This window comes from Erpetoichthys calabaricus, chromosome 18, assembly GCF_900747795.2.
Source record: "Erpetoichthys calabaricus chromosome 18, fErpCal1.3, whole genome shotgun sequence".
NCBI lineage: Eukaryota > Metazoa > Chordata > Cladistia > Polypteriformes > Polypteridae > Erpetoichthys > Erpetoichthys calabaricus.
In genome coordinates this window covers 64,195,218-64,206,103 of record NC_041411.2, presented here as the reverse complement: position 1 = coordinate 64,206,103, position 10,886 = coordinate 64,195,218, and the positions used below count along the sequence as shown (strand labels likewise).

The 10,886-nt window shown below is 39.0% G+C and overlaps 1 protein-coding gene across 1 annotated transcript in view; it reads right to left on the bottom strand.

Moving 5' to 3' along the window:
• Positions 1 to 6,527: 6,527 nt before the first annotated feature.
• Positions 6,528 to 10,886, bottom strand: part of setd5 (SET domain containing 5) — a 95,581-nt gene continuing 91,222 nt past the window's right edge. Inside the window, 1 exon segment of the mRNA XM_051921432.1 lies at positions 6,528 to 6,667. The gene's annotated coding sequence lies outside the window, so the exon portion shown is untranslated.

Sequence of the window (10,886 nt, the reverse complement as noted above, 5' to 3'; positions counted from 1 at the left end):
AAACGTGTATTTTACTTTTACCACCTTTATGGAGTATAATTATTTAAATCAAAACTGATCATTTTTATTACTAACTACAGACCAAGAAAGTGTTATCTTAAACAGAAAATATTTTACCTGCTGGTTATACGCGAGAAGGACTGTGCACAGGAGAACCCCGGGAACGTAATACAGCCTGATTTCTACATTCTCTCCATCTGTGGAGTCTACAAACAAATAAAACAAAAAAAAAAAGTTTTCATTATCTTTAGGCATTCGAATCGATCCTATTTTGGCCCTGTGTGAATGTAGGTGTAGGAGTGTGTGACACGAGTAGGGGGCTGTTTTGAGTAGAGGCTCTGGGCCTGCAAGACCCTGACTTGTATTAAATGAGTTTAGTGAATGTGTATTATATTATGTAACAACAAAATAAAATAATTTGCCCTGAAATTGGTAAAAACAAAGTAGAGAGTTCAATCTTAAATTATCTAGTCATTTTGACTACTTAGCACAGACGTACCATGGATGACATTGCTGAAAATGTATTAGTCTAAGCAAGAGCCATACATACATGTAAAATGAATCCTACCTATAACTTCTGAATTAACCGATTATAAACAATCTCTTGAAAAAATATATTATTGTACTTTCTCATTTTTGTATAGAACTGTAGCAATTTCCATTGTCAACTATAGGGCCAAAAACACCGGAGAATACAGGAGTATTTTATTATTATTTTTTTTTAACAGTCTGATTATAAGGAGAAAGTCAGATGAATTTAATGAAGGGCTCTGTCAATATGTATTTGCAGGGAGGAAAAAAAGTTATTTTCACACTGAAAACAAAAGAAAGTAAGGGACACTACAGTCAAAACAGCGTGCATCTTACCTTCTTTCCTTTTCAAAACTGAAATAACCATTAAGCTCCCCCACCCACAGTTGAGATGAAATTAAAACCTTCATCCACATACATTTAAGTTATTTATCTGATGTAATTATATCCAATGGAGTTCACAAATTAAAGCTATATGAGGAGAACTGGAGTGTAAACCATTCAAGCTTTAGTCAGGATGTCAAATTATTTTCTCAAAATTATGAATTGCATGTTTTCTTTCCAATATAAATTATTGATATTAAAATGTTAAGTATTAACTACATTCATTGGTGTTTAACATGCCAACTTCGATTAACAAAAATACAACTGTAAAATTACTAATTTTACTATGAAAATTTTAGGCAGAATAAATATAAATCTTATTGATGTTCACCTTTTTCCCTGCTCTCTCCAGAACTGGATTCAACTCTTTTCAAAACTCTTTCCACCTTCATTCCACCACGTAGTACTCGTTCCAAAACGCCATGACCCTCTCGCAGTCTCTCCACAGAAGTTGGCACCATCCTGTGAATGTGAAAAATAAACATTACAAAAATGTTAACACTGGAAAATAATGCTGTATTATTAGATATTAGTTTACTTGATTTCTTACAAAGCCACAATTTGACATTTGGATGTGCTGTCACTGTTCTCTGTTCAAACTGTCCACTTTAGATTATGAGTGGAGTTACGGACATTATTTTGGGTTTAGGAAAAATGCTAGCTGAATTACCCAATGTTCCTGTGTGAGAAGATGGAAAGGTGAAAAAATAAAGTAATTACAAACTGTGTATTTTCAGATTTTATTACCCTTAAACCTGACCAAAGGTTATATGTAAAAAAATCTGACTTATAGCAAGACTCACCTATGTGCCGAATTTGGACTCTGTTATTTTAAAAACTGAGCAGTCAAAAAACAACAGAGATTGAGCTTTATAGATACTGAAAATAGAGATGCAAGCGATTTTCACTTGAAAGCCTTTAATTTCATATAATTCTATTTTTTTTCCTCTTCTTTTGTGTGGTTTGGTGGTACATGTGCTTTGTGATATGGCACTGTATTTGGTGACTTTATGAGATGCTAAGGGGACATCTTCCTCACTAATTGAATAGCTCAACTATATAAACCAAAATATGTGCTTGAATGTTTTCTCACCAGCGACTACTGATGGCATCCTGAGGTTTGCTGTGGGAACTGGCTAAAGTGACAGCAGATTGCTTGTTGCAGTCTGGTGGACTGACTTCTTCAATCTGAGGAATGGAAGAATGGATAGGAGAGGAAAAGCCACTTTCTGGATGGATAGGAACATGAAGTGTTGACCGATTACACTGTGGAGAGTCTGCAGTCCCACTGCAAGTTCTTGTTGGTGTTCCCATTGATTTTACTGTTTCACAGGGAAAGCTTTCTTTTGCCTCTTGCTTCCGCTTTCTGTATTCCAGCAAAGAAACCTATAAAAAGTACAGTTAAGAAAAGATTTTTTTCTCAAATCTAACTAACACACAATGTCAAATTAAAATCAAGTGTTATACAAACTCTATTGTGAGAATTAGGTGATGAAAGTTTTTCTTTTTAATCAACTTCATAAACAGCGAATCATTTAACTACTTGTTTAGTTAGCCAATTTAATTTCTACTCTCATGTTTTCAGTCAAGGATACCGCAAGGAATAGCCGATTCAAAAGTAGAAGTTTAAAGCAGTAAATATTTGGAATGAAAATCTGTAGCAACCGAGCTAGTATTGGTTGGAGAACCGTTGCAGTTAGCACCAAAGCTGCTAATCATCAGTTGCGTGATATGTATAATCACAGTAAATACCGACATCTAACACTAAAATAAATTTCAAAAATATTTAAAAACTGCACACCAAGATGTAAAAAGTAACCAAAATGTATTTATATGACTGTATATGGTTTGATAAACTTAAAATTGTATAAGGTGACAAGCTTTTAAAAATATGTAATAGACAAAACACTTTTTATTTTTGCTAATACAAAAATTGAATTTAGTATTAGTGAATAATGTGATATGGGTGGTAGCCGAAGGCGGGAACTCTGGCGTTCTGACCCTCGGTTACCAAAACTGGCTCTTGGGACATGGAATGTTACCTCTCTGGCGGGGAAGGAGCCTGAACTGGTGTGAGAGGTTGAGAGGTACCTGCTAGATATAGTCAGACTCACCTCTATGCACAGTCTGGGCTCTGGAACCATTCCTCTTGAGAGAGGCTGGACTTTGTTCCACTCTGGAGTTGCTGTGGGTGAAAGGCATTGGGCAGGAGTGGGCTTGCTTATGGCCCCCCGGCTCGAGGCCTGCACATTGGGGTTCTCCCCGTTGGACGAGAGGATTGCTTCCCTGCACCTTCGAGTTGGGGGAAGGACTCTGACTGTTGTTTGCACTTATGCGCCGAACGGCAGTTCAGAGTACCCAGCCTTCTTGGAGTCCCTGGAGGAAGCGCTGCGAAGCGCAGATCCTGGGGACTCTATCGTCCTGCTGGGACACTTAAAACGCTCACGTCGGCAACGACAGTGAAACCTGGAGAGGTGGGGAGGAATGGCCTCCCCGCTCTAAACTCGAGTGGTGTTCAGTTGTTGGACTTCTGTGCTGGCCATGGATTGTCTATAATGAACACCATGTTCAAGCATAAGGGTGTCCATAAGTGAACTTGGTGCCAGGATGCCTGAGGTCGCAGCTTGATGATCGACTTTGTAATCGTGTCATCGGATCTGCGACCTTATGTCTTGGACACTCTGGTGAAGAGAGGGGCTGAGCCATCAACTGATCACCACATGGTGGTAATTTGGATCAGATGGTGGGAGAGCCTGCCGGACAGACCAGGAAGACCCAAACGTATAGTGAGGGTCTGCTGGGATCGTCTGACAGAGGAACCGGTCAGAAAGATCTTTAACTGCCACCTCAGGAAGAACTTCAATCTCATTCTGAGGGAAGCGAAGGACATAGAGTCTGAATGGGCCATGTTCCAAGTCTCCATTGTCGAAGCAGCAGAATGGAGCTGTGGCCGCAAGGTTGTCGGTGCCTCTCGTGGCAGCAATCCACGAACTCAGTGGTGGACATCTAAGGTTCAAGAGGCCATCAAGTTGAAGAAAGAGTCCTATCGGGTCTGGTTGACCAGTGGGACTCCAGATGCAGCTGAGGGATACCGGCGGGCCAAGCGTGTGGTGGTATCGGCTGTTGCAGAGGCAAAAACTCGGGCATGGGAGAAGTTTGGGGAAGCCATGGAAAATGACTTTAGGTCGGCACCGAGAAGGTTCTGGCAAACCGTCAAGTGCCTCAGGAGGGGAAAGCAGTGCTCCACCAACACTGTGTACAGTGAAGACGGGGCTCTGCTGACTTCAACTGCAGACATTATTGACCGGTGAAAGGAATACTTTGAGGATCTTCTCAATCCCACCAGCATGTCTTCCTCCATATTAGGGGCCGAGGTCACCAAGGTAGTCAAAAAGCTCTGAGGTGGACAAGGTCCACCCTGGGTTTCTCAAGGCTCTGGATGTTGTGGGGCGGTCCTGGTTGACACGTCTCTGTAGCATCACATGGACATTGGGGGCAGTGCCTCTGGATTGGCAAACCAGGGTGGTGGTCCCCCTTTTTAAGAAGGGTGACCGGAGGATGTGCTCCAACTATAGGGGGATCACACTCCTCAGCCTCCCCAGTAAGGTCCATTCAGGGGTGTTGGAGAAGAGAGTTTGGTTGATAGTCAGATCTAGGATTCAAGAGGAACAATGCAGATTCCGTCCCGGCCGTGGAACACTGGACCAGCTCTACACCCTGGCCAGGATCCTGGAGGGAGCATGGGAGTTTGCCCAACCAGTCCACATGTGTTTTGTGGATTTGGAGAAGGCATTCAACCATGTCCCTCGAAGGATCCTGTGGGGTGTGCTCCAAGAATACGGGGTACAAGGCTCGTTGTTACGAGCCATTCAGTCCCTGTACAGGAGGAGCAGGAGCTTGGTCCGCATTGCCGGTAATAAGTCGAACTCGTTTCCTGTTGAGGTTGGACTCTGCCAGGGCTGCCCTTTGTCACCAATTCTGTTCATAAGTTCTATGGACAGAATTTCTAGGCGCAGCCAAAGAGTGGAGGGGGTCTTATTCGGCGACCTCAGAATCTCGTCTCTGCTATTTGCGGAAGAAATGATTCTGTTGGCTTCATCGGACTGTGACCTCCAGCTCTCACTGGAGCGGTTCGCAGCCGAGTGTGAAGTGGCGGGGATGAGAGTCAACACCTCTAAATCCGAGGCCATTGTTCTCTGCCGGAAAAAGGTGGAATGCTCTCTCCAGGTTGGGAACACATTACTGCCTCAAGTGGAGGAGTTCAAGTATTGGGGTCTTGTTCACGAGTGAGGGAAAAATGGAGCGGGAGGTTGACAGATCGGTGCGGCATCCGCTGTAATGAGGGCTCTGCAACGGTCCATCATAGTGAAGAGAGAGCTGAGCCAAAAGGCCAGGCTCTCGATTTACCAGTCGATCTATTTTCCTACCCTCACCTATGGCCATGAGCTTTGGGTAGTGATTGAAAGAGCAAGATTGCGGAAACAAGCAGCCGAAATGAGTTTTCTCTGCAGGGTGGCTGGACTTTACCTAAGAGATAGGGTGAGGAGTTCAGTTATCTGGGAGAGACTAGGAGTATAGTAGCTGCTCCTCCGCATTGAGAGGAGTCAGTTGAGGTGGTTCGGGCATTTGGTCAGGATGCCCCCTGGACGCCTCCCTAGGGGGGTGTTCTGGGCATGTCCCACTGGGAGAAAGGCCACGGGGCAGACCCAGGACACGCTGGAGGGATTATATCTCCCTGCTGGCCTGGGAATGCCTCGGGGTCCCCCCAGAGGAGCTGGAGGAGGTGGCCAGGGAGAGGGAGGTCTGGGCTTCCCTGCTTAGGCTGCCGCCCACGCAACCCAACTTTGGATAAGTGGTGGACAATGGATGGATTTGTGAATAAGAGAAAAAAACAAAACTGAAAATCTTCAAAATTAAATGATTGATTCAGCAGTTCCTAAAATACACGTAGTCTGATAATATCTTGTTCACTATTAGCTTAGGCACAAAAAGCAACATTTACTTTGACTAATTTTAGCATTGTGTTGAGTATGTATGGTGTATAAAACCTTTAAAAAACAAAGCAATGCTTCTCAGAGAAAATGTTCTGTGCAAACACTGTGGCACAAAACCACTTCTGTGTGATATAAACTACTGCTAACAAGCAATGAATAGCAAAAAAAAAGAAAAAAAACAAAAAACATTTAAAATCTCTTATTCATATGGGGGCGGGGGGAATGAACTTCATCAGTTAATCAGCCCAAAAACAAACACTTGCCTTCTTTTTCTGAGGTGGGTTGTGATGTGGAGGGGTTCCACTTTCAGAGAAGCTATACTGCCGGTCTCCTAATGGTGACATTGCACCTTGCGCAGATTCATTCATCAGTCCTTGACTTTGCCTACCAAAAAAAGTGTCCACAGGAGAAAATTCTCCTTCTGACTGAGATGTTCTCCTATCACAGGAAACAGTAGAACCCCGACCTGTTCCCTCACTGCGGTTCCCAGAAGCCAGCAGATTAGCATTCAATGGGGAGCAAGCGTAGATCAGATTAAACTCTGTCCTGAACGACTGATCTTTTGCTTGGATTTCTAGATTCTTCCCATTAATAGAGTCACCTGTACAAAGTGACCCTCCAGTAATAAAGGATGACTGTACAGGTAGAAATTCATCTGTAGCTGTAAGTCCAGAATGAATAGGGCTCTCCGTGCTGGACGGTAAAGAAAGATCTTGATAACAAGTTCGAGACTGGTCAAAATCTGAACGAAGGCAAGGCTGCAAAATATGAAAGAGAAAGGTAAAAACATTTTGAACAACAAGATCACTTTCTAGTCTGAATCAAGGCAGCTGTAGTCACCTGGGTGATTTTCAATTTAATGTAAAGTAACAACACTTAACACTGAAGTCCAAAGAAGTTTTTAGTCAAAGTTCAGTAGGAAAAATAAGACTAATCATTTGTAAATTATTTTTAATGTGGATTTTTTTTTACATTTGACAACGCAATGCAATCAGAAACTATCTTGGTTACATTAATTAAATTTAACTATGAGAAAATGCTTGTGTATTTCCACTGGCTCAGTAGTTAACTCTGACACACTGTGTAATTGCTTTTTTTTTCTTTTTAACAGTGATATCCAGCCAACTTTAAATTTTCTCAACCCACTTTGCCCAAAACAGCATCATACATCATTTTGTGTAGGAGTGGGAAAAAAAAAAACAAAACAACCCTATATGTGACCTAGAGCAGAGACCATGCAAATACAGTTATCAGTCTAACCTAAATGGCATTTTGATGAGTGATGTAAACTATATTACCCGGTATATTTATACCCACAGGGAATAAAGGCAAGCATTAAAGTTTTGCATCCTAGCGATGTAGAAGCGGAATACTGTACATCCATCCATATTACTGTTTTCAATATAATGCTATATCATATTTCAATTCCTTAGTATAACAATTTTTCTGTGATCTTAAAAACTACAATACACTCCTATTTTATGCCAGTCGTTTCCTGGTTATAACTGCAGGATGTCAGTGCCTATACCAACATCAAACAGGCAGGAAAGGGCCCTGTCAAGTGCAGGGCTAGCACATGCATCCTCCACGTGAAATTTGAACTGGCTACCAATTTAACAGCATGCCTATGAACTGCAGGAGGAAACCGAAGACCTAAAATTACAGAGCTCACATGGAATTGGCCTTAGGTCTAAGCATCTTTTAATCTAAATCGCTGAAATTGTTGTGTCCACTTTGTATTTAAATATTTCATTGTTTCTGTAAAAAAGAAAAACATACAAAAAAAAAAAAAACGGTGTGCCAGGTAGTGGGTAGTCTCAAAGCTTTAGGAATATGGGTTTGAATTCTGGTTCAGTCAATGTGTAATGTGTACACATTTTCCCATTGCTTGCAATTTTTTCCTTTCCATTTTAATAGATTAGCTTCCTTTGTCATTACAAATAGAAACATACCAAACAGAACCGTAACCATATTTCACTTTTCAATGCAATTAAACATCCAATCCAACTACCAAATTGGGAATTAAAAAATACACAATTTGGCTGGGAATGGTTTTGGCTGCTTCCACAACTCTGAACTGGTTTAAGCAGATAGGGAAAAAATATGTATGTTAATAAACTAATCATTCTCATTTTAACCAATTTTCCATAAATTCAAAATTCAACATCAATACATACTAATTGGCCAAAGGTTTTTAAAAATCAGTAAAAAACCAAGATGTGGAACAAAGGACTAATTCTTTACTTTTACACAAGTATTTGGCTTACAAAACTAGAAGCACGAGGCTTTAAAAGTTGTATATTAGAGTAGAGATATATGTAGAGTATTTCTGAACTTTACCTACACGTTTGGTTTTCTTACTGAAATTACCAAATACAACTTTTGACTTCAGAATCAATATACATTAATTTCTTACACTAACATATACTCATTCACTCAACAAATATATACATAAACACAATCACATTATACAATATACATATAGACAAATATGTAGAATATATTCATACATACACAAATATACAATGTATACACACATCTAGATACTGCTAGTAAAGTATACCTTTCACATTTTTGAACTCTTACTAATTATCTTAAGAGGTGAAAATAATCTTTTAAAATACAATAGTTTTAGGAACAATTATACAAGATGAACAAAACAGAAGGCTACAGAACAAAGACAAGTTAGACACCTCTTAAGTAAACAGTTAAAAGTTTTGCTTAACTGAATGAAAAAATGATATAATGTTTAACATAACAATATTGAGATTATGCAGCTATTTGGCACATTTGTATTTACGTTGTACCCCACACATATCTTCTGGTATGGGGGGAAAAAAAGGAGGATATGAAACTGCACCCATTTCATCCCTTATAAACATCATATCCAGATGATCATTCTCCTGCTGAATCATTTAAGGAGATAACCACCTGAATATAAAGTTCTTGAGAGCAGATACAATTACTAATGTGTATAATTTATCACACCCCATGCAAGTGACCATTTTGTCACTTACAAATGCCACAAAAACCCAACGCTGCATCCCATCCAATCATTTACAAAAAAATTATCAATAATTCATAATCTGATATAATCATCATGTATAACAAATTGTGTTGTTTGCAACACAGCCAAAAACAATGCTTAGCAAATCCCTGTAGTGCAATGAAGTACAAATGTGGCTGGAGTCCGATATATGCACTACCACCTTTTATGCATTTAAAGCAGACTTTCAGGCCTATGTCTCAACTCTTTCCCGTTCTGTGACTCAATAAATGGTCTAAGAGTCAATCTGCAGCATGAAGAGATTTTTACCATGCACCCTTTTAATGTTGCGTCATATTTTTAAAACAATTTTTAAACATTACAGATTGTTTTTACAAATGGATTATAACATACAATTTACAAAATATATTATAGCTTCAAAAGATTTCCTTAGATAAACTGCACACTAGCAGATTCATTTTAAAATAAGAATATAGCACCTAGCCACTGTTAAAGCTAAACGTCCTATGTAGGTACTTTGCTCCATTCAGAACAGTGACAAGTGTATGAAACAAAAATTCAGCATCTACAAATGTATAAACCACTCTAATATTTGCATTTTTGGTTGGCAGAAGTCAGGAATGTGGCATATTGTAGGTGACAGAAGAAACAAGCTTGTTTTCTGACATTATGCAGAAAGTTGAACAATCACAATAAACACATTTAATTAGTTAACATTACAGTATAAACAACCATGAGGGAGAGCAGTGGGGGCAACTTGCAGAATACATTAACAAAGTGAAGGAATGTGGTGGATGAATTCATTTCTTATATGTTTTGAAGATAATTTGAAGTGTCCTTCTTTAAATTGAAGTGGAACTTAAACATTGGAAAGAACTGCTCTAAAATAACAGAAAAAGGGTGGTCTGACTTGCTGTGAAATTACTACATACCTCTACTCTCTACTGCTCTCCACTCATTTAGCATTTGATTTTAGTTTTACCGGCACACAACAAATTGAACACTCCACTTCCCACAACCAATTTTTTGAGCTAAATTCAAAATTTTTGTCTTGAATTTCCCACCCTTCGCTTTTATTTTTTATTCTACTGTTATTAGGGTATGTGAAATAATCATGCACAGATTACTTATTGTCTATAGAATATCAGTAAAAAACAACATGCAATTTTAAATGATGACCTCAAACCCCAGAATGCCCACCCCATCCTATCCTCATGTTTTATTCAGCTATTCTAAGTGAGACACTGTGATAACTACCTCTGGTGACAGGGACTCGGGCCTATGCGCAGGGGAACTCTCAGGGGAAGATATGTTCTAGAGAAGGGAAAAGCATCTTGTTATTTTTCTACTTGTAGTAAGGTAGCAAAAAACAAAATAAGGAAAAAAAAATAAGGAAAACAAGCAGAGAGGACTGCCACAGCTTTAAAAGCAGAAAGTAAAATGATTTGGTTAGAAACCATTGACAATAAGGAGGACATGCATCCTGGTGACCAAAAATTCACAAATAATAATAATAATAATAATAATAATAATAAAACAGTATAAAACTGTTTTGGTTAAAACATTCAAGCATTTGTTATAGTGCTTGAAACAACCACCTTAAAACCGAAGAGACTTCTTTAATCTGATAATTAACTCAATTGTGTAACATTAAAATAGTTGAATACTTTAAGAAGTAATAAACATTGAACCCTCAGATGCACATTGAAAAATAAAAATAATTACACACTACTTTGAAATTTGCAAAATATATTATCTGTAGCTGCTTTAAGCACTTTTTTAAGGATTTTAACTGAAAATGAAAAGTTTGCAAACCAAATCATAGAAAGCTGTGGCATAAATGTTAGGCAAAATATAAAAATAATGCAAAACTAAAAACAGCTTATATTTTTTCAGTTTATGAAGCAGCAGCATAAGACAATATTAAGATATAAACCCTCATTACAATCTGCTGTGGGAAAAATATAAAA